We start from the raw sequence: 27,754 nt of genomic DNA on the forward strand, positions 1-27,754 counted from the left end.
AATAGCAGCCCCATTCCTAAGATTTCAGATGCTGGCCTTCCTTGCTCAGAAAACAGGTGTCCCTACTGTTTGGAGGCAGCAAAGGTCCTTGCACAGAAGCCTGGGAAAGAGCAGGGCTATCAGACAACGTTCTACCTGAAGAAACAGGTAACAGAGAACTGTTGATTCAGTGAATAGAACTTAATTGGCACGCATTAGCCAGAAGTGAGTGTTTTTTAGAATTAGAATTCCTCAAAAATTTCCTGCTGACAGGAAAAGCTTAAAAATGAAAAATGTGAAAGATTGTTTTGTAATAATCCAACGGACAGCTCCAAACAGTGTAACTATTCTTTAGGGAACTCTTTGTTAAATGTAATATTCACCCAAATTCATTCTTAAAAACAGGTATCGTAGCTTATGACAGCTTCGCACACTTACCTATGGGGCTTAAGCTGTTGGCCACACTGTCTGCATTCAGGAGGAAAGGCATTTCGTGACTACACAAAGCTAATATTCCAAGTCAATTAGTACGATGTATCAGGTTTTCTGGTTCTCAGTGTCTCCACTTGCCAGCCTGTCTTCTTTTCTTACTTAATAAAACCGGGCATGTGGTTTCTGACCAGATCTTTTGTGCGCGAGGGGCCAAGGTCACCCACCAACATGGGGCAACGAAACCGGCTCTAACAAAAAAAAAAAATTAAGCTTTCAGGGTAATGTGCCAAAATACGCACACATCGCACCTGGTTGTTTATGTCACAGATAATATCTGCGGCATAGATATATGTCATGCTTCTATTGAAATTTATTTGCAGATGGTCATTCATGGTCAATCATTTTGTTTTGCTTAGTCAATACCAGGATTTCTTTCATTTCTTCTTGTCAAGTCGCTACCCAGCAAGTTCTTGTCTTGCTAGTATATCTATGCCCATCTGCATTCTCCAGCAAGTAGAAAGACCTCATTCTCTGCTCTGAACTTAGCTCTTAAAAACTTGGCTGGTGTGCGCTCGACTGTAATAAAATAAAGGCATTCAGGAAGGCCACCGTACTGACAACCGGAAGATCCAGTCTGCCTGTAGCTCCCCTGCCTGACGGCAGGCCGGCTCGGAGATGGGTGCCGGCTCTGCAGGGTGGGTAGGAAGCAATTGATAAGCGCATGCCTTTGTTTCCGGCCCTCTACAGCCCCAGCTTTGTTTCATCTACAGATGATTAAATGGTCTACAGGGCAATTATGAACAGGAGGAAGGAACGGCCAACTCTCTCCAGGTTTCCTCAATCAGCATGATTGAATTTCTCAAAGGCAGAGAGCAGTAGCAGAAGCAGTTTCAATGACTTTTCCTGGAAAATGTTCGGCAGCTCAGAATTGAGCCTTTCATTTAACTACGTGCTGTTTCATTTTATTATGTGCAAATTGTAGCTTAATAGATTTACAGTCACTATAAACTCTCAATGGATAGGGGAGCCCGAGTGGCTAGTACTGTTAAAATGACCGATAAGAACCCAAGAAAAGTGATAGGTGCAAATTCTAACAGGGGTGGAATAAACTCCATGTATAAGTAGCATGCACATCCTACTATTCCAGTGAAGGTGCAGTGGGTTGTTTTTTTTTTTTTTTTTTTTTTTTTTTTACCCCTTATAAGTGGTTAAAAAATATGAGGTATTCATTTTGTGTGTGTGCCGGCGGGGGGAGCAGAATAGTGGAAGAAGCACTTGAGAAAAGTTGACTTAATTCTTTACCATGTCACAGCTGAAAGGTAAGGTGCCATTACTTACTAATAGAGACTCACTTGGAAATTTATACAGTAGGTAAATATGTATATAAATACACAGTTTACAAAGTTTTATTTAAAAAGACATTGGTAGATATTGGAATGAATTCCTTTTTCCCCCTGAATATAAAAAGCGGTGAAACAAAACAAAACAAAACAAAGTCATCTTCATAATACAATACACTGGTGACTATTTCTGTGGCAGCATCTTTCTTTATCATGGGTTTTTATCAACAACGATCATAGCCAGATCAGAATCCCAATGGTTGTCTATTACCTAATATGAATGATATTTATAGATATGTTGAAATAATCTGTTATGCAAGCAAGGCTTTTGAAAACAGCTTCACTAAAACTCTGCAAATCATTTGGGCGGCTAGCTTATAAAAAGAATCTCTGCCTAGGTGTCATAATACCTGCGCACTTTTCCTGAATCACAATAACTTGCTGTTTGACCTTGGACCCTATGACTTAGGCCTGACTGGACCTTTGGAACTCAGGGTTCTCATCTGTCAAATGGGTTCTATCTTCCCTGATTGGTTCATGCCATTACAAAAATCTAAAGAAGAAGGGGCGCCTGGGTGGCTCAGTCAGTTAAGCATCCAACTTCAGCTCGGGTCATGATCTCATGGTGCATGAGTTTGAGCCCCGGGTCAGGCTCTGTGTCGACAGCTCAGAGCTGGAGCCTGCTTTGGATTCAGTGTCTCCCTCTTTCTGCCCCTCCCCTGCTCTCACTGTGTGTGTCTCTCTCTCAAAAATAAATAAAACATAAAACAAAATTAACCAAAATCCAAAGAAGTGAAAGGCTTTGACAAATAAAAATGGTATACGAAGAGCCTATTAATGTAACAATAACACCGTTACAAAGACATCACTGGACAGGTTGATTGGGTTGTCCAAGCTGACTAGTTGTTAGCCAATCATTAGAAGGATCTATAAGCATTTGGGTTATGATGTGAAAAATGTGGCCTATAGAGAAAGAATGATAACATCTTTTACATTATGACATAAGTTTTCAAGCTAATCACAACAGAAATGGCATATATTCATGATTCTGTAATAGCATTCAGCCACGTTAAGTATGAGCAGTCAGTGCTTTAAAGACTACTGTTTGAGTGCTCACATTCAGGGTGGTTAAGCCTGGACCATTTCATGACTGGAGAGAACAAAGTGGGTCCTAATTTTACATGACTTGTCGGAAATACACACAAATTAGTAAACACCGAATAATAAAAATGTCATATGAACACTGATTGGGACAATATAAGTTGTCATTTAGGTATCATTTAGAGTAGGATCATCTTTTTTGCCCTAAATTATATAATAAAACCTATGGTCAAATACTAACCTTAGGAATCTGAGTTCAAGCCACTGATTTAAGCAAACTAATCTTTAAATATTAAAATAATTCAAAACTTTACTACAGAGACATTTCATTGACTAGTTTATTTTTCCTCTGAGTGTTTTCCAAAGGAAATCAATTTACTCAATCAGAGATTGGATTAAGTAATTAGCAGATTATTCAGTTGCCAATTATCTCTCAACATGTAGCAAATTCTGAAGAAGAAAAAGGATGTGAATTTCAAGTCAATTAGATTCCTACCTTTTTGAAATTGGTAAGACTTGAAGCAGTAGGAGAAATAAAGGGAAATGTTACTTTATATATTTTATGTCAGGCAGAGCATGGGAAGCTGATTTTAATAAATTTTAATTTATTACTATGCTTATCTGAAGAAGGTTGGCATTCCATAATTCATTTGGAAACAATAAGGTGGATATGTGACATAACCCAAATGGGGCAATGAAATAATTAAAAATCTTGGGATAAAAATGTGTTAAAGCAAAAGCCAACTGTATAGGAAGAGAAACAGAAAAATGTTTGCTGAGGAACTTACTTTATCCACAGTTCCTTTCAATTGTACTCAAAATCCCCAAATGTTCTTTAAAATGTGTACATAAAACTTTTAAAGATTAATGTCTATATATATTTTTCTTTTGTTTACAAATTTCCCATCTTCCTGAAAACCAAAGGAATATACCATTATTCACTGAGTAACATCATTTGGAGAAAAAAATCTACTTATGACATGCCCTTGAAATAACATCTGTTTTGTATAATGTAGATAAGAGAACAGTCTTTAATTCATCCATCCACACAGCCACTTAAAGTGTAAGAATATATAAAGTATAATGTTATTTGCTGCATTTTTGTTGTGAAACATAATATTAAAATGGTCCAGAAGCTCCCGAATGTAATTTTAAAATTGTATAGACTTCTACACTTCATTAACAAACTATAGATGTATAGATAATAAGGCTTTCTATCATAGAATATGTTATTATGCAGCTGTTAGCACAATGCAGCAAAGGAGGTCGGTTGCAAATCTCATCAATAGTTCCAACCATTTTCCACCACTTGAATGAAAAGTGATAATGCATAGATCTCACAGTCATTAAGAACTCTCCTTTACTCCTTTAGGATTAATTTGCGTTGACCCAGAATTTTGTATTTGCTTAACACAAGCCATGGGTTACTTTGATGTTATCTGCTTCTATAAACAGTAATATACAGTCCTCTCCTGGGCTAAAACAGCTCTTATTCCAGAGAGAATTGACGGTATTAATCATTCTGAAGTCCAAGAGTGCTGATCATAAATTGTACGTGGGGCCCTCACTTAGTACCTCCCCGGACTCCCATTCATCAGCAATTCCTCTTTTTCCACCTGGATATGAAGTATATAAAGAGTAATTTATTTCAGAACTTGGGCTCTGTGATCTCCTTGATGTCTAAGTGACATAAGAACCATTTTGTCAACAAATAAATATTTATTCTCCTATCTTTTGAAATAAAGATCTAAATTATCTGCAATTTCTAAAGTCTGATTCCCTCAAGTGGCCGGAATGGAAAATGCATGTCTTGCCTCTTAAGTTGCAAGCATACGAAATGAACTGGAATGATGGAAAATGAAGGGAAATCATTTTCAACAACGTTAAAAATAGAAGACAGTAGTCTTAAATCATGACCAAGATATCAACACAGACTTAGTTTTCCCATATATTAAGGCTAAAAATGCCAGCCTACAATTTATGAACTATTGGGCCTGGAAAAATGTCTAGAGAGCATTATTTTTTTAACGCAAACCTGCAAAGATCTGCAGAAATCTATCTTAAACCAAGATTGAACAAATAACTCAGCTCAAGATCAATACAAATCAAAAGAAAACACAGAAATAAACTTCATCACATGGATATTATTAGCAAAGCTTCCATTCCACATCACTCAAATTACCTGACAAATCTGAGAAAGGGTGAGTTTGGTTTTTTTGGGGGGTTTTTTTTGTTTGTTTTTTGTTTTTTTGCTTTTTTTTTGTTTTCATTTTTTTTAGGGGAAAATATCTCCACAACGTGTGGATTAAGATAGGCAACAGGAACGATAACCAGAAAGGATATTTAGAGACTAGATGGGAACATCTAATTCTGGGAGGTGTTCATTTCTCCATACGACCTCATTTTGTAGCTTCTGGTATTTTCCATCGTATACGTGAAAGCAGGCAAACCAATACACACAGAATCTGCAACATTTCTGGTTTCATCCTAAGGTTAGCTTGGATTTGTGAATTTTGACGTTTTCCCTGTTTCATTGTGAACGTGTGGTTTTCAAATTTTGCTGGGCTCCACACTTATCAGCGTGTGGGTTTATTTTATGGTAAGCACCTTAAAAATGCAATCCTTGAAATGCCAATAGAAACAACAAAACATAAACAAATCATTGCAATGAGCCAAGAAGATCCAATTTAAGAAGGTAAAGCTGAGAGATTTTTTGCCAGAGTGTAAACAGAAAGGATTAAAAATTGTGCGCACACAATCTTTTTCTTTTTACCAAAACTATAAACTTCACAAGTTTCTCTTCAACATGATCAAAAAGAAAATAAAAGGAGAGTGGAAATATGTGATGCCTCAAATTATATTCTTCATACTGCCATTTGACGGTCTCTTTTGGAAGATTAATTTACTTTGTGCAGTTTAGTTACCATAACTCAACTTTCTTAGTATTACTGTGGTCAGATGGGCTGGAGGAATCTCGTTCCCATGTTACAATGTGCCTGGGTTTGTCATTTGTAAATTGCATGGTTTGCTGAGTCGAACTTGGAATTAATAGTGAATCTAGAATAACATGAGTATTCTTGTTCCTATCGAGGGTTGTACCCTGTTGCCTTCAGGTTGTAATCCAAATGATATGGAGGGCTTGCTGACCAAACTGTCTCCTCTAAATACGGGCTATGGTGTTGCACATTCCATCATTATGGATGACTCCTTTTGGTTTTGGATTCTTCTCTTTTCCCAGATTTTCCAAAGCGTAACTTCTGGGAGGTACAACACAGTCCATTGGCGTACCCCAAGAAGCCAGGACGAGAGAGAAGGCGGTACTAACATACCACATAATCTCTTCACAGATCTCATGGTCTATTGGCCCTTCCTGTCCCAGCCCCCTGCTTCTCAGCTTGCTGCCGTTTACTGTCCTACATGCATCCGAACATCTCATCCCATCTGTGATCTTCTACTGCTCACGGCTCAGTGGCTTGGACCTCCACACATGCACGCGCATGCTCCCTCTGCTTTGTCTCAGTGGACTTCTCACCACCGCAGGCCCCTTCGCTGTTCTTTACCACTTCCTGACTTCTCTGTGTGTGCCTATATTCTTTCATCCTGCAGTTCTCTGTCCTGCCTTTTATTTTTCCCTGCTAAATCCCCAGCTCCTCCATCAGTATCCAGTTCAAATGACACCTGCTCAGTGAAGTCTTTCTAAGGCTTCATTCCTTCATTATTTATGCATTTATTCCACGAATATCGAGTACCTCCTACCTGCCAAGAAGAGATGTTAGGTATAGGGATATAATAGTAAGCAAAGACAGGTCAGTTTACCAATTAACCCTTTCTTCCTGCAGTACCACTATAAGTTCTGGAAGGTAGGGCTGCTGTCTTATTTAACCTTGTATTCCCAGTGCCCAGCACTTGTCTGGCATTGAGCAAACTCTCACTGTTTAGTTTCTACGATGAATGATGCAGAAAGGAGCACAGGTACACAGGGCAAATTCAACCTCAAGTCTACCACTCTCTGCTAACTTGATAGGCTGATTGTCTTCTGTCCCAGTCAGTACCTTTTGCAGATGGAATAACAGTTCGATCTCTGATCAGAAGGATGCATTATTATCATGCTGTGCATTTCACCCTAAACTCTTTTGGAATCAGTGTTTCAGACAAAAACAAACAAAAATTGTCCGTGATAGGTACATATTCTCTGTGTGCCTGTTGTATCTATCTAAACACTGACAACAAAATTCTAATTTAGGTATTTTCCAGATTTTGTGTACTTTCAGCAGTACTTTCAGTACTGACAGCTTCCTTCAATAGGTTGAATGTGATTTCAAGCTCAACAAAATGTTGGTAAAACTGACTGTGTACCTATAAGATTGATATATAAAGAGAGATACTATCTAAAAATATGTACTTTGGAGATGCTCATATAACGGCACAATGTAATATTTTTTTATTTTTATTTTTGTAATGTTTGTTTTATCTTAGAGAGAGAGAGAGAGAGAGACAGAGCGTGAGCGTGGGAGGGGCAGAGAGAGAGAGGGAGACACAGAATCTGAAGCAGGCTCCAGGCTCCAAGCTGTCAGCACAGAGCCCGACGAGGGGCTCAAAATCACAAATCGTGAGATCATGACCTGAGCCAAAGTTGGACGCCCAACCGACTGAGCCACCCAGGTGTCCTACTGTAATTCATTTTTAAAGGAAAGAAGAGAACAAGATGGGAAGAAACTTGCACCATAGAATATGTAAAACACAAAGCTAAACCAAAGCAACTCCCGGCCTGCACCCTGAAAACATTGCACGCTCAGCCCTATCACCTACATTTCAAACACATATATAATGTTTGAAAGAGAACTTAAGTCCAGAATTATGACCATGAGACCCTGAATGATTCTAAACCAGAAATAAAAACTCTACTCTGTTGTATAAAGGGTTACGAGCAAAACCAAAAACAACACACCTTTTTGAAAATTAACTGGCCGGAATTATTTCCTGTCATTGCACTTATTTAAAAGTCTCCACCATACAAACTGGACAAAACTGAAGTAAATTATGCAAAAGAACATAACTGACATCCCATACTACATTTCTCTGTATTCTCTTCACTATTTCGCAGGAATCCCCATTGGACGCATAGTCCCGGAACTGGAGAATTAGAAGAGTCCAGGGAAACACAACTTACCTACGTAAGTCCCCAGTCACCTCGCAGTTTTTCTCTACCCAAGATTCCTGACCTACTAGGCACAGACAAAGCCCGAAAGACCTTGGAAAGAATTTGTCCAACAACCCTTTCAATCGCCTGTTCTGTTTAATTTTTTTTCAAGTCCAAATTCACCAGTTATCTAGAATGATCGTTTTTATATTTGTATCTAGGGATAACTGTCAGCAGACTTTTTGGTTTGCTGTAATAAACTGGGACAAAACCATTATTGTTTTAGCCAAGACAATCTTCTATTTCATGTATGCAGTTTGGCATTTTCAAACCACTTCACTGCATTTTGGAGACCTTTCTCCAATTTGCTTTTCTCATCAAGCTCTACCTGTAAGAACTGCCTGGTTTTCAGGGGTTAGACGTTTTTGAGGAATTTTAAGGAAAAAACAGCTAAGGAGGTAAAAGTATGTTTCTTTCATGTTGCTGTCACTCAAAAATGAAAGCAGATTTTCCTCGGACTAGAACCCTACCCACAAATCAACTTTGGGAAGCATCAAACAGTAATTTACTTTTAAAAGGAAACTTCTTAGAAAATAATATAAGCCATCATGACTGTATTGCTAAACAATTTGGAATTCATCTATAACATAGAGTTTTTATAAGGTCCAGGTGCTGTTTTTAAATATTTTAACTTTAATAATTTAGGTTATAGGTATGATATAAGCCAGCTGCATCTTCCTGTTTGTAAGCAGTGATTTTTCTTCTCACAGCTGACCTGTGCTTAAATTCTATAAGCCAAGGAGGCAAACTAGCCTCCCCATGGATGGTAGTCATCTTTTGTAATGGAATCTAAAATAAGAATATGTTGTGCAGAGTTGGGTAACGTGGTCCTAAACTTCAATAAATATGTTTCAAATGCTGTTTAAACAGCATCTCTTTTAGCGTTTTCAACTCAGATTGTTATAGTTTAAAAGTCAGGAAGCTTTTATGAAGACCCCATATTTTAGGTTACAGAGGCTCAAACATTTTCAGTAGTCATACAAGTTTACATTTTAGCCAATCAGAATAGAAACAAAACAAAACAAAACAGTAACAGGGACTGAGAAAACAGTCCACCCAAACTTGACCATATCTCGGGCTATTTGGTAAGGCACATTCTTGCATGAAGGCTTAAAGGTGTCATTAGAACTGGTCACAGAGCAGAGGTGGCACAATGGGTCATGACATTTTCTCTTGGCTTGTGGTTTAAAGCAGGCAAGTAGCAAACTAAGACAACAGAGTTAGCACTTGGAGACATCTGGTTCGTACCCAGGGAGAGAGTCAGGTAAAGGGAAGCTGAAATGGTACTCACCTCTGTAGCCTGAGACCACCTTCAGTAAGTAGAAGACAAGTCCTTGGGAGAAGGATAATGCTTCTCAGGATGCAGTCAAGTGTTGTAGGGAGCGGTTTAAAAGAAGAATGACCCGCGTCAGCAAACAGAGCAAGGGCACTGAGTCAGCACGCAGAATCAGTAGTAAGGCAAAGGTCACCCAAAATGGGAAGATACCAGAGGAGAGGGGGCGGCGCTTGATCCCATTCTCTACAACGTCAGGGCTCCGCTGCCATCCCAACGGTCTCCTTGGTGTGCTTGGTCAGCAGGTGCTCTGGGAGGTACTTATGGGTCCTCAGGGTCAGGTGGGACCACGGGCCAAGTAGCCACTCCGTGAGGCTGAGATTCGTGTGCCCGTGTCGTCCTGTATTCACGCAGCTGGTACTTCTGGATGCCAGACACTGCAATTTCAGGCAGGTAAAAACAAGACTGTTAAGTAAGAGGTAATGTCTATCGGAAAGAACAATTCAGCGACTTTATGCGATGATGAGTTCTGGGTTAATTTTAACATGTCAGGGGGAAAAAATGATCCAGCCCATGCATGATAAAACTACTTGGACAGCTCAATAGAAATTTAGTATGTAGTGGCTGGAAGCAACCTGAACATGGTCGGCTGCATGAAAACAGCCAGGCACACATCTACTTCAGAAGCATGGATGCCCAAACGTTAGGCCACTACTGTTCAAATACCCCAGCAGAATACAATACCATGACCATGGCCTTGTGGTGAAGGCACCTGGTCAACTTGGAAGCAACCAAGCCGAGTCACGTTATATCATCACTATATATGTATGTGCATTCACACATAAATGCACACATACTTTAATGATTTTGCAGTTAGAAAATACATGGTAGAAATATAATTAAGGATCACCGATACCCATTTAGCTCTGAAATTGTTCCAGAATAGGGAATGCATTTCTCCTTAGGACAAAAATACTGGAGCTTTAATTTAGGGGGGAAAAAAACCCAGTTCAATAAGTACCTACTACATACAAAAGATGTATAAAACACAGACCTTGCCAGAATTCAGTAAGGGAGAAATACCTGTATAAACAACTCATTGTAATAGATGAAAGAAGGTGAGAGTCTTTCAGTAGAGAGTCTCGCAAAATGCTAATAAGGTGTTGGGGAAGATGGGTTTATTCCACAGTATTTTTTTAAAATACCAACACTGTCCCTTCTCACAGGTGTCACCATTGTGCCTACTGCCTAAAATGTAGTAGAAGTAACAAGCTGTCCAGCTCAGGTCGATTCAGTCATTGTGGTTTGGAGTAGAGACACTTTAGGGTAAATAATCAATTCAGGGTTTAGACTCAGTCATTAGAAAGGACAAACTTTATATTTATATGTAATCCTCTCTCAAGGATTTTGCCCGTCATCCACCTCGGGAAGTTGTCTGGATGTCTGAGTGTTGATTCTGTTACTCTCTGGTCTCTGTGGAGATGTCTGTCTCTGGCTTCTTTCCTACAGCATCTAGCCTCATCTACCCATGGGCAGTTCCAGAATCTCCTGCCGCCCGAGTCCTGGGCTCTGACAAGGAGGTCTAGTACTCTGTATCCACCTCTTCTCACCCTGCATTGAGCATACCCCAACTGTGTGCATTGGGACATGCATGTGGGAGACCTCCCCTAAGCCAGGTTGAGGGCACAGGGGATGCGGGTTGGTACATTAGGATTTTTATCACCCTAAATATTCCATGTGGCCATAGTTTCTTTATTACAGCAACCCCACATAGGAGTAGCAAGTACTGTAAAGCTGCCTCCTCCCAGAGTTTCAAGAGGGAAACAAGGCCACACTGTCTTCCGCTCTCAGCATCCTAATGTGGAACACCATCTTGGAGCTACTCTTGCCCTTCTTAAGGTAAAACCCAGAGGTGGGTGTCAAAAAACACAGTTGCAATCTGGGTTTCCTCTTCCTTTATCTTCATCATCCTCCTGTCAGACTTGGAAAGAGCAAGGAAAAGTCATCACATTTGGTATGCCCTCCTTTCTGCTTTGGAGTAAAGACTCTTCCTTGAATTTAAAGAAGCGTATGGAGGGTGCCTGGGTGGCTAAGTCGGTTGAATGTCACACTGTTGATTTTGGCTCAGGTCATGATCCCAGGGTCGTGGAATCGAGTCCCACATTGGGCTCCACGCTGAATGTAGAGCCTGCTTGGGATTCTTTCTTTCTCTCTCTTAAAAAAAAACTGTTTGAAATGAAGGAAAAAGTTTTACACTCAAGAGCCAAACTCTTGCAAATGAGAAGGCATTTAGTTTTAGACTCAGGTACCCGATTATTGCCTAAAATTGCCCTAATGTTTTCAAGTGCATCTATTTTCCCTTGAAGCAATGGATGCTGTGGGTAGAGACCTGCAGAATTCTAGTACACCCTGTCTAGCACATCTGTCTGGGTTATCTTTCATTGTCTGAGTTACTGTGCAACTCTGGAAGTGGTAGAACTTAGATACAACACAAATGATTTCTTGTTAATAGAAATGCAAATACAATTTGTTGGGTGGAAGTGAAATTGATTAAATTAACCATTAATCGCTAACCAGTTAATGCCTATTGACCACATTTGCATCTATTAGCAAATTCATTTTGGCATTTGTAATGGCATGTACATGTCTGTGGATCAGAATTCTGCTTTATGTCAGTTATAACAACTGTTTTCCTCATTAATTAATTGATAAAGAACAATGTTTGACATTCATTTTACGTTTTGTTTTTTTTAACATTTATTTGTTTGTTTGTTTTTAATATGAAATTTATTGTCAAATTGGTTTCGTACAACACCCAGTGCTCATCCTAACAGGTGCCCTCCTCAGTGCCCATCATCCACTTTCCCCTTCCCCCAACCCCCCATCAATCCTCAGATTGTTCTCAGTATTTAAGAGTCTCTTATGGTTTGCCTGTTTCACTCTCTGTAACTTTTTTTTCATTCATTTTATGTTTGAATGAGAATTATGATTTTACCATTTGAAACACTTATGTGGGTTGTTTTTAGCAATTTTGTATTCTCATTTAACCGATGAGAAGATTGTGTTTCAAAGAAACCCATCAAGTTGCATACGTTTAGACAAATAATAACAGATAGAAGCAAGGGTTGATCTTATATATTTGACCCCAAATCCAAGCTTCTAAATTCTGTACTGCTCCGTGATTAAAACATAAAGAAATCTGAAAAATATCTTAAAGGTGCCCAGATAGGTATTCTAAAAGTAAAAATTCTAAAAGTTTCACATTATTATTATTATTTTTTTTTTTACCGTATTTGTCAACGCAGTTTTGTGCTTTTGTTGAGAGATAGTCTCAGCATTTTGCACTGCAATTTTAAGGCCAAAAAAAGAACGGGAAACTCATTGTCATATGTATAATTTTATAGATAGCACTTCCCTCACCCAAGTTAAATGGTTGTCAGGAAAAAACCTATGGCATTTCTGGACATACACTTGGGAGATTTTTCAATGTACATTTTCATACTATGCTTTATGGAAAAACTAAGAGTCATAGCTAGGAAGTAATATCTTCAATTCTTATGCCACATAATTAAATACTTTATATGGAGATGAAGGAAATTTTAAGAGTAGCTTACATGGATCACTTAAAATGGTCTCTGAAGAGGGTTTGGGTAGAAGTATTATCTCAGATTTATTTCTGGGGGAAAAGATCTAAAATTAAAAACACCGCCTATGTCCAGGGATAGAACAAAGAATCCTTTAAGAAAAACAGAGCAACATTTCAGCTAGGTCACCTGTCGACATTTCATAGCACAACAAATGGCACATTTATTCAACCTCATTTCAAATAGATCTCCTTTTGTAAAAAATTTACAGTTATGTGTTTCAAAAAACATGGAACTTTGCTAAACAAGTCTAACAACATGTGTCAATTCATATTTTTAAATGAATTTTGGAAAAATTCAAAAGGAGACTAAATTAATATCCCAAGAAATAAAATTAGTTAGTCCCAGGAAGGTGTTCCTGAAAGAAATTACATAATCTCTGTTTTAGAAATCCTTTTATTTATTTTATTTTTTTTAATTATTTTCATTTATTTATTTTTTTAAGTAATCTCTACACACAATGTGGGGCTCAAACTCATGAGCCTGAGATTAAGAGTCACATGCTCTACCAACTGAGCCAGCTAGGTAACCCACAATTCTTTTTTTTTTTAATGAATTATTTATTTTAAAATTTATTTTAATTTAATTTAAATTTTTTAAGTTTATTTCTTTATTTTGAGAGAGAAAGACAGAGAGAGAGTGAGCCCAGGAGGGGCAGAGAGAAGGAGAGACAGAATCCCAAGCAGGCTCTGTGCTCAGTACAGAGCCCAACACGGGGCTTGAACTCACAAACCATGAGATCATGACGTGAGCCGAGATCAAGAGTAGGACAGTAAACATACTCAGCCACCCAGGCGCCTCTTTATTTATTTTTTAAAAGTAGGTTCCTCATCCAACATGGGTTCAAACTCGTGACCCTAAGATCAAGAGTCGCATGCTCTACTGACTTAGGAGCAGCTAGGAACCCCTCAGGAATTTTTTTTTTTTAAGTAGTACAGTATGCTTGATATTTAGATGTGGATTGAATCACTTTAGAGACATCCAGCTATATGCTATTCTACTTTTTTCAATCTGATAGGAGAAGGAATATTGTGACAGAGCTTGGTGATAATGACTGCCTCACGATCATTCTTCCCAGCTAAAAACAAACCCAGGTTTTATCCAGGTAGCAAGAGGAGTCTTGATCTAAATGAAAGTACACTCCTCCTCAGTCCCAGGGAATAAAAGTCCCAACTGGTTAGTCCCCACTGGTAAAATGAGTTATGGCCATCTATGCCCCCTACCCAGTCTAGGTGTGGGCATGATACTCCTCTCCAACATATTTTCCTTTTTGTCGCATGTGCAGGAGATTTTTTAGTTGAGGGAACTTTGTGACTATCCTTTTATGATTTTTTTTCCACTTAATATAATTTATAATTATCCATATCCATTCCAGTTTAGCAACTTTTGAGTTATTTCTGAGTCTATTTTTGCCCTTCTTCTCGCCATTAATCTGTTTCTAACTATTGTCCCTTTTACGTAAGGCCTTGACTTCTTAAAAACAAACAAACAAATCCTCTAGGATGATGTTTTGTGCCTGACACATGCTAAGCAGCCAGTATGAACATGAATGAGTGTGTTCCTGAGCGCTAAAGCGAAGGTGTGAGCACACTGTAATGTTAAACACCAACGATATTTATAGTGGGTTTTTCTTTGTTGATTGTGGTAGAATATACATTATAGAAAATTTGGTAAATATAAAAAGATGCAATGATGAAAATGCAGATTACCCCATAATATATACATATACATATTACTATTTTACATGGATTTATGGACACAATACCTGTAAATCCAAAGGAAGAAGCCCATTGTTAAAAGCTGGGCCACGGGGGACCATGGGGACATTTATGTTTGGTTGGGTCTAGGAGTGTCTTTGGGATTGCATTTAATGCTGTACCTACTTGTGCTTCTCTTCTGAGGGAAGGTGGTTTATTACCTGTGGCTACTTTAGTTAACCACCCATTCCCAGATGTCTTGGTAACTGATTGTGTATCCTACCCATAATCTCTTTGAAGGCTCTAGGAGAAGGGAGAGTGAGAGAACAGAAGAAAAAAGCTCAACTGAAGTTTGACAGTTTGGTTCCATCTGTTTTTTGTGCATGATAATTCTATGCCAGGATGGCAGTGTCTAATTTAAGAGATTTGATCCCTGGTCCTTTTTTCAAGGAGGATGGATTTGGTAGAGAAGAGAAGAAAGGTTGGGTAAAGTCACTGAGGTGCTGCCAGAAACAAAAATTCTCTTCTGGCTGGTCAGAGGGGGTCTTAGCAACTGGGACCACAATCACTTCTACAGCCAGTATTTTGGTTTCATCGGGGAGAAGGGGGTTTGTACTGCTTTCCGCTTCCAACAAGGCCGTGCTGCTTAACAGAGGTGACGACTTAATGCCTGAAACACCAACAAAGAATAAAAAGATTCCTATAGCAACCCATTTTGAACACATTTTCAGGTTTTCCTTCTGTTTTAGACATGGTAGCCAAATTCTGACTGCTAGAGTCAACCTAATTTCTCAAAACTGTTCATCTGCTGACCTACTCCCTTGTTCAGCTACCTCTCAACAATGGATTAATTCACTTTGGCTGAATTTTCATGTTCCTCTCTGACATGATGACAGCACACTTTTGAAAGTGCTCTTAATTGGAGATGAAGCCCCTTTCCACTAGAGGAGAACATACAAAATAAGAATCCAGAGTATACCTCTCTCTTGAATTTCATATCACATATTGAGGGATTCCATGTGACTTGGGTAACGATGTGGTGTATTATTGTCCTCACCCTCCTGCTCAGAGAATTTCTTGTATGGTGAAATAATAATTTTATGAGGGTCTTGGGGGAAAAGTAAACTCATTTTAAGAAACAGGGAAAACCTATCTCTAGGGAAGAGAAAGCAATGAAAGACCATGAGGAAATGTGATATTTCCAGGAATTTGGAAATGTAACTTTTGTATTTGATGTATCACTGAGATTAGAGGCCCATCTTCAGTTTCAAACTTGCTGGGTCACTCTTTCTATCATTAGCCAATAAAAGTCTCCTCAGTTACATTTTTGTAGTACATTCCCAGGGTTATAGAGTTTCTCTTTGAGTTTTTTCCCAAGGCTCCACTGCCTAAGGAAGGAAAGAGTTAATGCCCTTGGCCATCAGCAAAAAAGTTACAAGCAGAGGAAAAATGCATGATTGAAGGACTGAACACTTAATTACATATAGAGGTATTAAAAGAAAGACCCTTTGAGCCAGCAGACCATAGGACAATGGGTCAGCAGTTTTAGAATCTATTTCTGACTATCATTGACTCAGGATACTAGGGAAGTTCTATGTTTCTGTTCTTCAAAAATTTATTGCACCATCATAACAATCAGGTTTTTTTTTCTTGGTATAATTGATGCTTACTGAGCACCCACAATCTAGGGACTTTTCAGCAGAGCAGAAAGCAAAATGATTTTCATCTTCGAACAAAGGGGAAGAATATAATAAAATCTCAAATAGTCATGAAAAGCTTTAGCAAAGATGTGCATAAGTCAAGGAGTAGGATATGATATTAAAAATCTTCATTCTGGGGCTCCTACAAGAGTTCTAACTTCCCTGTGAGTTTTTGCTTATTGGAGGGGGATAAGGTTTATGGAACATCATTTCCAGGTGCCTAGAACTTACCACGGTTCATTTGCTTTAAAGTCTAAGGCAGGTAGTATTTCCGTTTTGCAAATAAGAAAGCTGAGCATGGAACAGTTTAGAAAGCCTGCTAATGCTGCTGGTCTGGGGGGCTCTAAAGTCTCTACGTAACGCCTTTACTTCATGGACCTAATTGGTAAGTGTTCACACCAACCAGTTAACACTGGTTTCCTGTTCTCACTTCCCCAATTCTACTTTATCTCTTAAATTCCAGGATTAGACCTGGAAATATTGGGATTCCTAGAGCTTCCTGAGATTCACATGTGCATGGCTTACATGTTCAGATAGTATCATGGATATGAAAAGCCTCCTAAGAAAAAGGACATCCTCTGGCTCTGTTTTCATTAGCAGAGACAATTCAGGCTGGGGAGAGCTCAAGGGACTTGGGTTTTAGCCTTTCAGCAGACTATGCAAGAATTCTTCCCTTAAGTATGTGGTCTGTGAATGAGAGGTCTTCCCTCCTCTGTCTCTGCTCCTTTTTCCAATGTTGTTGGTAGCAGAGTTTACTATGACCCATACCAAAATTCCACTCAGTAGAACTCTCCAATAAAGCATCATGAAATCACTTGCTCCTACAGTTTCTCTGACAGAAGGCCATCCTGGTTGTTCAACAACCAGAGAGAGAGAGAGAGAGAGAGAGAGAGAGAGAGAGAGAGAGAGAGAGAGAGAGCATGAGCTGAGGAGAGGAGCAGAGAGAGAGAGAGAACCTAAAACAGGCTCCACACTCAGGGTGGAGCCAGACATGAGTATTGATCTCACCAACCCTGAGACCATGATCTGAGCTGAAATCAAGAATCAGACACTCAACTGACTGAGCCACCCAGGCACCCAGACAATCCTACCTCTTAATTATGAAACTGCTCTGTACTTTCCACACACAAGTTCTAGCTCTGCTCCAGGAACAAATATAATACTTGGAGCCAAATTTGTTGTCAGATAGCATCCAGAGAAGCAGAATCAGTAGATAATATATAAGACATTAATCACAAGACATTGGCTTAGATGATTGAGAAGCCTAGGCTGTCTCAATAAGTCTGAAGTCCACTGGACAGACTGTCAGGAAGGACAGGCTGGAACTCTCTCAATGTCAAATGGTGGAATTTCTTCTTCTTCAACTCTTAAGATCTTTCACCTGCTGAATCAGGCCCACCAAGATTATTTTAATCTCCCTTGCTTAATATCAACTGATTATGGGTTTTAGTTACATCTACAAAACACCTCATAGGCACACATACAGGAGTGTTTGAATAATGGAGTATGTACCTTGGCCAAGCTGACCCATCAAAGACCATCACAAGCCTAGAGTATTTGGCTTATGAAGTTTTCAAAAGCCAAAGATAAGCATGAAAGTTGAGGCAGGCAAGAGGACTGCCAAGAGTTAGGGGAGCAGCACAAGTTGGGAAAAGACACATCCCAGATCACAGTTGTCTACAGTAGGTGGATTCTCCCCTCCTCTCAGAGGCAAGTGGGTAGAGCCTCTTCCTTGGGTGGCCTGGCTCTCATTTAATCCTCAACAGATCTCTGCCCCCATCACCACATTTACATATCACAGTGACACTTGATATTTGTAAGGAGGTTTATAATTATTAACTAATTCTGGCTCTCTCTGTGGAGACATGACAGGATATTAGGAGAGTCTGCTTAAAGTTAAATATGAGGCAAACACAAGCAGAGGATGCCTTTGTTCTACAAAATAGATGCTGAATCTAAAAAGAACTTATGATGGTGGATAAAACAAACAAGTATGCAAAAATACTAATGGAGAAACCCTGAAGAAAAATACTAGATTCTCATTGCCACTCAAATATTTTTTTTTCACTGAGCAACTTTCCTATTGCATTTCAAAACTCTTAGCCTGGCAGCCAAATCCTTCTACTTATTAACATTACCTTTCCTCTCCTGACCTCATCTTGCTATGATAGATGTCTTATCACTTTTGAGCTATAAGGATCTTGTATCCAGTTTTGGGTAAGGAGCATCTCAGGAGAAGTATAAACTCAGGAGGAGAAGTCATTGGGGAAGCCAGGAACTATGCATGACTTCAATGACAGGTTATTGTTAACAAAAATTGTATATTCATTTGCAAATAATCCATCCAGGCTAACAACATTTTTACTTTTTCTAGAATTATATTATTTCTTGGGGAGGAAAGGGTGGGAAGCTGGTTGGAGAAGACAATTGTTATAAAACTTGACAATTGCAAGTAATGGCAAAAACAATGAACAAAAGAGTCAAGTATGACAGAGCATATACGTGATACAAGAATAGTAGGTCATTGATCATTGTTGAAGCTGAGTATGTGGGAGTTCATTATACAATGGTTTTTACTTTGTATGGATTTGAAAAACTTTATGATAAAATGTTAAAGAAACTTGGAAAAAGTATTGGTAGGGCTAACAGGACGGAAGACAGACTTGAGAGAGGTGACTGAAGAAAGTGTGGGAGCATGTGTAACGGGGGTTCAGGTCATTCTGTTGAAGACAGAAATGATAAAATCATTTGATAAACAGGTGCAGAGCTACAGTCAAAATACAAATAACAAAATTGGTGGAAGGATGGGGAAAGGAGAATAATTACTGTAAACCAACTTTCTCATCTGGCATAGGGAAGATTTACTAATTTCTATTGAAACTTTATGAAGTAGAACAGAGAAGTACATGCAACTTGTTTAAAGTTAAAGAGGCACTGACCAGAAAGACTGAAAGCAGATAATATTAAAAACATGGCTGGAGATAAAGAGGAAGGGAAGAAGAAAAAATAAGAAAAGGTTAGTCTTCCCTGGTCAAGACCTCTGATTAGTTCTTAAGTTTCTTTTTTTTTAAGTCTATTTATTTATTGTGAGAGAGAAAGAGCAGATTCACAAGCAGGGGAGGAGCAGGGAAAAGAAGAAACAGAACCCCAAGCAGGCTCCATGCCACCAGCACAGAGCCCGACGTGCGGCTCGAACTCAGGAACTGTGAGATGATGAGTAGGACACTTAACTGACTGAGCCATGCAGGCACCTCATGATTAGTTCTTGAGGATACTATGGAGGATGCCATGAGTCTCAGATATGAGTACAGAAGAACAATCAGATCTACATCATGATTAGTGTTATCCTAAGTATAGATTGTTAAAATCTAGAGTACAATTAAAGTGGAAAAGTTATGGGGACACAGATGAAGTGAAATTTTTATTGGCGAACAATAACCCTCCAATGAAGCATGAACCCTAGAATAGGGAAAAGAACAATAAAAGGCGTGTTTTGTGGTGCAAAGTTTAGGAACTGCAACAGATTATGTTTGTGGAGTTTATTGGACTTCTGGTATCATTTCAAAATACATTTTTATTGCCAAAATATTATCGTGTAACTTCCATACCTGATTCTTCATGAAAACACATCTCAAAGATAGTTCAATTTGTATAACTAAAAAAGAAAGAAATTCAAAGCTCTCAAAGGCTTAAAACAGGGACATTTAACTTTAAAAACACTGATATATTCTTAAGAATATAGGTAGAGTTATCTTTATGTCAAAGCATCTCTGAACGCTGCTCAGAATATTTGTCTTTTCCTGAATTCCTGGTTACACTGCCTGTACGGAAGCCAAATGCATTCTTCCCTCTTGAGCCATTTGGGCATCCTGTTTATGCTTAAAAACTTTTGCATACTAACTTCAACATGGTGACGCTGAGGACTTGGTCCTGCCTTTATTTTATTTTATTTTATTTTATTTTATTTTATTTTATTTTATTATTTTAATTAATTAATTAATTAATTTTCTAGCAACCAATTTGAACTGAAATCAGATTCATAAGCCTGAGAGATGGGACCTTCTGCTAGCTTCTGGTTCTCATGAGTTCTCTTGCTCAAAGATAGAGACCTTGAAGTGGAGGGATTAGATAGACTGTTTTGTGGCATTTTCCCTCTTTCTAGCTGCCCCTTTACCTCTCCCTCCCAAAGCGAAGGCTTAATAAGTTAATTCACAAGGGATTAAATCACAGATGAGGAAATGTTAGGCTCTCCCAAACAAGGGAAGGGGGAAGAGACGAGTAGAGGTCTTTGGAGGACAAGGGGCTCCTTTCTGTATCCACATTGGAAGTTGCCAACTTGCTTTTTGGATAAAATCTGCCCTGAATATAGTACACTCCTCCCTATTTATTCAGACCCTTCAAAACTCAGTTGAAGCTATTACCTCTTTAGACTCTTGCCTGACTACCCAGAGTGATTTTTCGAGTCTTTGTACTATTATAATAAGTGCGGTCTGAAAATAATCCAGCTTGTGATTTTATATAGGCTTGTATATAGGTTGGGTATTTTGTATGCTCTTTTCTTGCCAGTTAGAGTAGAGATCATGTCTCTTCCTTCCTTTGCACCTCGGAACACAGCTGGAATTGGAGAAATTGTAGGGTGAACCAAGTTTGTCTACCTTGCATCCTTTTCCTTTTTGATACTTCACCCAATAGCTGCTGTCTTGGCAACATCCCCTGTCCTACACCTTTTTGTTTCTAAATCCTTTTTCTGTCAACATATAATTCTCTGTGTCTTTCCTTTAGAGACCTATTATCTTCTAAGAGAATGGTTAATATCTAATTAATCCTACAAACCATAAGTTCATTCATATTAAATTGCCAATTTTTATGACCTACCAAAGCAACAGTTCACATGGTTGAACCAAATAGATGAGGTCTGAGTGTCTTACCTCTTACACATGACATCTGGCGGCATAAAATTATATTGCAGAGGAATGAATTCATAACAATGTACAGCAGGGGCATTAAAATGCCTTTACAGTACTTCTCAATTATATTGGACAGAGAGTTACCTAATCTGCTAATGCAGAAGGGCAGTCCCCTGTCCTGGAAACATGCTACCAGGCTAGTTAATTTTGTTGACTTTCTTCTCCTTTGAATGCACTTCATATTAATGATGTAGGCTAGGAATCACCTGGGTGATGCCAAGCCAAATGGAAAAGGCAATGAATAGAGGAAAGCTTACTTCTGCTATCGAACATCTATCATATACATTAAGTTCAAACTAATAGACTGACAAGATTTTAGAAAATGTGAAGAACACTAGAGAATGGGGTACTTTCAAGAAATTTCAAATAACCATTTATAAACACTTGCAGTGTCATTGAAAATGACTTCTCTCTTTGGGGCCTCAAGTAACCAAGATGAAGGAGTTCTCCCATCTGTACTAGAAGGTTAGAATAGTTTTATATTTTACATTCCACAAGATAGTACATTCCACAAAGGCCGTTTTGTAAAGATTTCTAGCCAATGTTTATACACTCAAAAGTAAAACTCGAGTTCATTACAATCATGTAACGTCCACATTCTATAACGGACTTTGCATTATATCTCAATTCTTACCTTCTTTGGTATGAATTATTAAGGTTTTATTCTATTTTATTAGAGTAAATTCCATTAGTGTTTGCAACAAATTAGATTCCTATTTTTCTTGGCCTGTTACAGTTTCAATTGGGGGCTTTCAAAAAGAATTTTCTCATGTGAGAGAGCTAGATGGCCGAACAATTGAACATGGCTGACAAAGTCTAGAACAGTTTGAGAACTCTAATTAAGGCTCTGCTATTTCTGACTTTGAGGACATTGTATATAGTCTATTCTGTGGCACTTTCCTTTTGCCTTCATTATCAGTATGTGTGAATGTCCTCAGATTATCAGCTTCCTGAGGGACCACAGCTTTATGCCCTCTGAAGTATCTAGCAGAATACCTGCACATAGTTGGTGTTCAGCTGATATGAACTGAATTCCCTTAAATTATAACATCATAAAATTTCAGTACCAGAGGAGAATCTCTGAGATCATCTACAACCATTTTACAACTAAGAAAACTGGGGCCCAGAGGAATGATGTTATTAGCTCAGGGTTATACAGATACTATTAACATGAAGACCCATAACTGTGGCAGAGCCACTAAGATCTAGCCCTGTTTTCTGGGTCTCAGAAGCAAAGGACACCCAACAGAATCTTCCCTGTCCTCGATGTGCCAAACCATAATGTGGTCGTATTTGCAAGTGTAAGAAACCACTTTTTTTTTCTTTTTGGTGGCTTGATTCATGATGTAGCATTAACCTACTTTCCTGTTACAGTCACTCTTTCCTTCCCCCAATAAAGACTATGGATTGTGTTGCATCCATATGTGCCTCCAAGGAAATAGTGTTTCCGTAAGAGATGGATGGTCCCTGAAAATGAAGTTTGTTGATAAGCATAGGATGTTGCAACAGACCAAATCCAGCAGACCTATAAGTGAGTGTTGGTATAACCTCTCCAGACCCCAGCACCACATTTCATGCCATATCCACACGTCACCAAGCTGCGCCAGCCTAGTAGGTTGAAGCAGGAGAGACTCTTTAAAATAGCTCCCTATGGTTTCGAAATTATATTGCTTGCTGTTTCCTGCTATAAAATACTGTGAAAGCTAAAATATTTTCAGATGTGAGTTTTCATAATAACTTCCCCTCATCTTATTGCAAGAGTAATATAAGTTTATTATAGGAAAATAAAAAAGAAAATACAGATAAGAGAGAAAAAGCAAAATAAAAATCTACTGGAATCCTACCACATTGAGATAACCAAAGCTAACATTTGGATGCACATGTACACATACTGTTATGTATATTGCACACATTTTTTATATAACATTACTTAAATATCTTTCCAAGATAATACATGTATTCTAAATCTTTAACGTTCACATCCTATTCCAAGGAGTCGGTATACTGTAGTCGGTATACTTTCCTGTGGCATGTATAGATTATGTCCAATATTTTTCTGCCCTTACTTGTTTTTGTTTTAGTATTTTAAAACACTGACAAGAGTATTGTTTAAATACATGATGTAGTACCATTTTTATGAGTTAGTACATAGCAGAATACATAGCGATTCTGCTGAAATGATCTTCTCAGGAAACATCACTTACGTATATATCACTTATGTGTAAATAGTTTATTTTGCTTTCATGTGTCTTTCAGTAATCCATACTAGCTCATACTGACTGGGAAATAGGGGAATTATGTGGCTATACTGAACATTTCATATGAAATTTTTTTGTTAATTTATTGAGAGAGAGAGAGAGAGAGAGAGAGAGAGAGAGAGAGTGTGTGTGTGTGTGTGTGTGTGTGTGTGTGTAGGGGAGGGGCAGAGAGAGAGAGGGAGGGAGAGAAAGAGAATCCCAAGTAGGCTCTGCACTGTCATCATAAAGCCTAACATGGGGCTCAATCTCATAAACTCGTGAGATCATGACCTTAGCCAAAATCAAGAGTTGGACGCTTAACCGACGAAGCCACTCAGGCACCCGTGAAATTTTTATATGGACTTTTCTCCAGCACGATAATGTTTGACATCAGCAATTAATAGCAGCTAAATGCAAGTGATATGTGCACCACAGAGGCATTCGGTACTATATAGGATGCAAACCGTGGCCCCCCCCTCTCAACCCGGCTTTGGCTATGTGCTCTGTCTTCAACATCCTTGTTGTAATGTTTTCCTGACATGCAAACATTTTGTCCTGGCCTCCATAACTCTGCAGCCTTAACCCTTCTTTATTGCTCCTTCCATCAAGCTACATTACCATTTTTACGGTCTTTTAACTGTCATTATTTTTATTAGATTATTATTTTTGTTGTTGTTGATGCTCTACTTACAAAGTCGCATAGGTTTTCAGTGGTGGGTACCTAATTTTATTTTTTCAATTAGCCCTGTTGTTATTTTTTTTTTAATTGAAATCCAAGTTAGTTAACAACATATAGTGTAATAATGGTTTCAGGAGTGGAATTTAGGAATGATTCATCACTTACGAAAAACACCCAGTGCTCGTCCCAACAAGTGCCCTTTTTAATGCCCATCACCCATTTAGCCCATCCCCCACTAACACCCCTCCAGTAACCTTCGGTTTGTTTTCTGTATTCAAGACTCTCTTATGGTTTACCTCCCTCTCTGTTTTAGTACAATTTTGTATGATGTGGGGTTGTTCAGAAATGCATATATTGTGTTATAGCCCAAACCCTTATCTCACACTCTGGATTCTAAGTAAAGATAGCAGAATAAAACCAGATCACTAATAATTCCTCCCCTGATACCTCACAAAACGATCCTCCTTTACCCCCAAAGAAAAGGAGAAAAACTCAGCAAAAAACAATTACCAACAGGAAACTGATAGGGACACTAATAAAACTTTATGACATAAAATTGAAAAAAGAACAGAATATTTTGGTGTGGTTTCCAATATCATCACTGTGCTTCCAAAAACACACGAGGGAAAGAAGATGAGAAAAGAAAATCCAAAGAATTCTCTCTTACATGCCCCTGTGTAAAAGTACGTACAGATGGCCCCAGCTCACAATGGTTCAAACTTATGATTTTTTTTTTTTTACTTTATAATGGTGCAAAAGTGATACACTTTCAGCAGAAACTATATTTTGAATTTTAAATTTTGATCTTTTCCTGGGTAGGTAGCCACACGTTCATGAAGGTAAATAATATATATAATCACAACCATTCTGTATTCACGCAACCGTTCAGTTTTTCATTTTCAGGACTATATTCAACAAGTTACATGAGATAGTTAACACTTTATTATCAAATAGGCTTGTGTTAGATATTTTGCCCAACTGTAGGCTAACGTAAGTGTTCAGAGCACATTTAAGGCGGGCTAGGCTAAGCTGTGATGTCCAGTAGGTTAGACGTATTACATTCATTTTGACTTACCATATTTTCAACTTATGATGGGTTGATTGGGACATAAGCCCATCATTAATTGAGGAAGATCTGTCTACTAACGCGATGAGTATGCAATTTTAGAAAATTAGAGGAAAAATTCTCAAGAGTGGGAGCCTCTAGCCACTACCATCAGCTGCTCTCTAGAGATGTGGCAAAAAATACTACGTTCAGTAATTTTTAGGAGCCCGTGCCCTAAACTTAAAGATCCAAAGCAGGAGTGTCATACCCAAGGAAAAAGATGTACCTCAGCTGGGAATAGGGGTTGGGATGGTATTGAATCTGATACAGGGTGTTTAACAAAGGTAGGGGAGGGGCGCCTGGGTGGCGCAGTCGGTTAAGCGTCCGACTTCAGCCAGGTCACGATCTCGCGGTCCGTGAGTTCGAGCCCCGCGTCAGGCTCTGGGCTGATGGCTCAGAGCCTGGAGCCTGTTTCCGATTCTGTGTCTCCCTCTCTCTCTGCCCCTCCCCCGTTCATGCTCTGTCTCTCTCTGTCCCAAAAATAAATAAACATTGAAAAAAAAATTAAAAAAAAAAAAAAAACAAAGGTAGGGGAGAGAAGAGACCTTCAGTTTCCTAAAAAATGTTATCCAGTTAACAAAAAAATAGGTAATGTCATAATTTCCCAGTTCACAAACGGAATTGCTTGGAATGAGAAACAGGGATCCGCTAAAAGAAAGAGGTATCCAGAAGACGGTTCAACCTGTATCAAACCTTTCGGAAGTCCAAAACTGAAATATGAAGACAAATGGAAACAGTATAGTGATCACGCAAATATTTTGTCCGACTCTCTCTCCACAAAAAGAGAAAAATATAGGTGTGACAAGGTCTCTAATTTACTCGCGTCACAACTGAGCTGTGCAAGGAAACTTTAGTTTGTTTTCTCTGTAACTGCTCTTTTTTTCACAAGCACCCACCACAATAGGTATCGGGGGAAAGTAAGTAAAGTGCTTAAAATAGAGCCCCAGGTAAACACTCAGTCTCTTATGTTGTATCTGCCGTATGTCTTACATCGACGGGCGGTGAGACCTCTACTAGGCAGTGTTGTAATTTTCACTTTCAACAGTCATATGTATCTTAAAGGCCTGTCAGGGAGAAAAAAGTTGTCATTTTCACCCAGATATTTACCATTTCTGCTGTTCTTTTTTTATTCTGATGTTCCACATTTCCCTCTTTATCCTGAAGAATTTTCTTCAGTATTTATTTTAGGGCAGATCAACTGGTGACACATGCTCTCAGTTTTCATTCATCTGAGAATGTCTCTCTTGTCTTCATTCCTGAAGGATACTCTGTTTTGCTGAACATGGAATTCTGGGTTGACAGTTCCTTCAGCCATTTAAAGATATTATTTCACTGTCTTCTGGCTTCTGTGGCCTCTGAGGAGAAATCCACAGTCATTCAAATAATTATTCCCTTCTACATAATGTATCATTTTCTGACTCCTTCAAGATTTGTCTTTGACGTTGGTTCTTAGTAGTTTGATTATGATGTGACTGGGCGTGGTTTTCTTTGAATTTGTCCTAGCTGGGGTTTTCTGGGCAACTGCAATCTATAAATTGATCCCTTTTACAAAATTTGGAAACTTTCTGGTAAATATTCCTTGAAATATTTTTGTCAGCCCACCTTCCTTCTCTCCTTTGAGACTCTAATGACACAAATGTTAGACTTTTTGTTGTTATTGTCCCATGGGTCCTCAGGATCTGTTCATATTTTATAATTTTTTCCGTTTTTTTTCCAGATTAGATTACTTCTGTTGACCCATTTTTAAATTCGCTGACTCCTTTTCCTGTTATTTCCATTTGTTACTGAGCCCATCCAAAGAATTTTACCATTTCAACTATCATATTTTCAGTTCTAAAATTTTTATTTATTTATTATTCTTTTTCATAGTTCCTACTGCTTTGTTAAAAACCTCTTATCTTTCCACTCGTTTCAAGAGCATTCACCTTCATCTCACTTTGAAAGTCTTTGATAATTCCAAGATTTCAGTCTTCTTGGCACTGGAAACTATTTGTCTTTCCTCTTGGGAATTTCTCAGATGTTCCTGGGTTTTTTGTTTGGTTGGCTTTAGCATGTAATTTTGGATTGTGTATTAGGAATTTGGGATATAATATGGTGCGACTTTGGGATCTAATCAAATCCACTGGGGAATGTTGATTTGTTTGTTTGTTTTAGGAGGCAATCAGCTCCCTTGCATTCAGCTCACATACTCTCTCCTTCTCTGGGAAGTTCTCTGGGCAGTTTATTCCAGTTAGGTTTTCAAAAACTTGCTATGCTTTCTGGATCTCCTCTGCATGTGTATGACCTAGTGGTTAGTCTGAGACTTGGGTGGTAGTTTTTCATCATAGTTCAGACCCTAAAGCCTTTGCTATATATTTTTTTTTGTCTTAGGGGATCCCTTTATCCAGATTTTTCCTTTCT

Source organism: Felis catus, chromosome F2 (genome assembly GCF_018350175.1).
Source record: "Felis catus isolate Fca126 chromosome F2, F.catus_Fca126_mat1.0, whole genome shotgun sequence".
In the NCBI taxonomy this organism is placed as follows: domain Eukaryota; kingdom Metazoa; phylum Chordata; class Mammalia; order Carnivora; family Felidae; genus Felis; species Felis catus.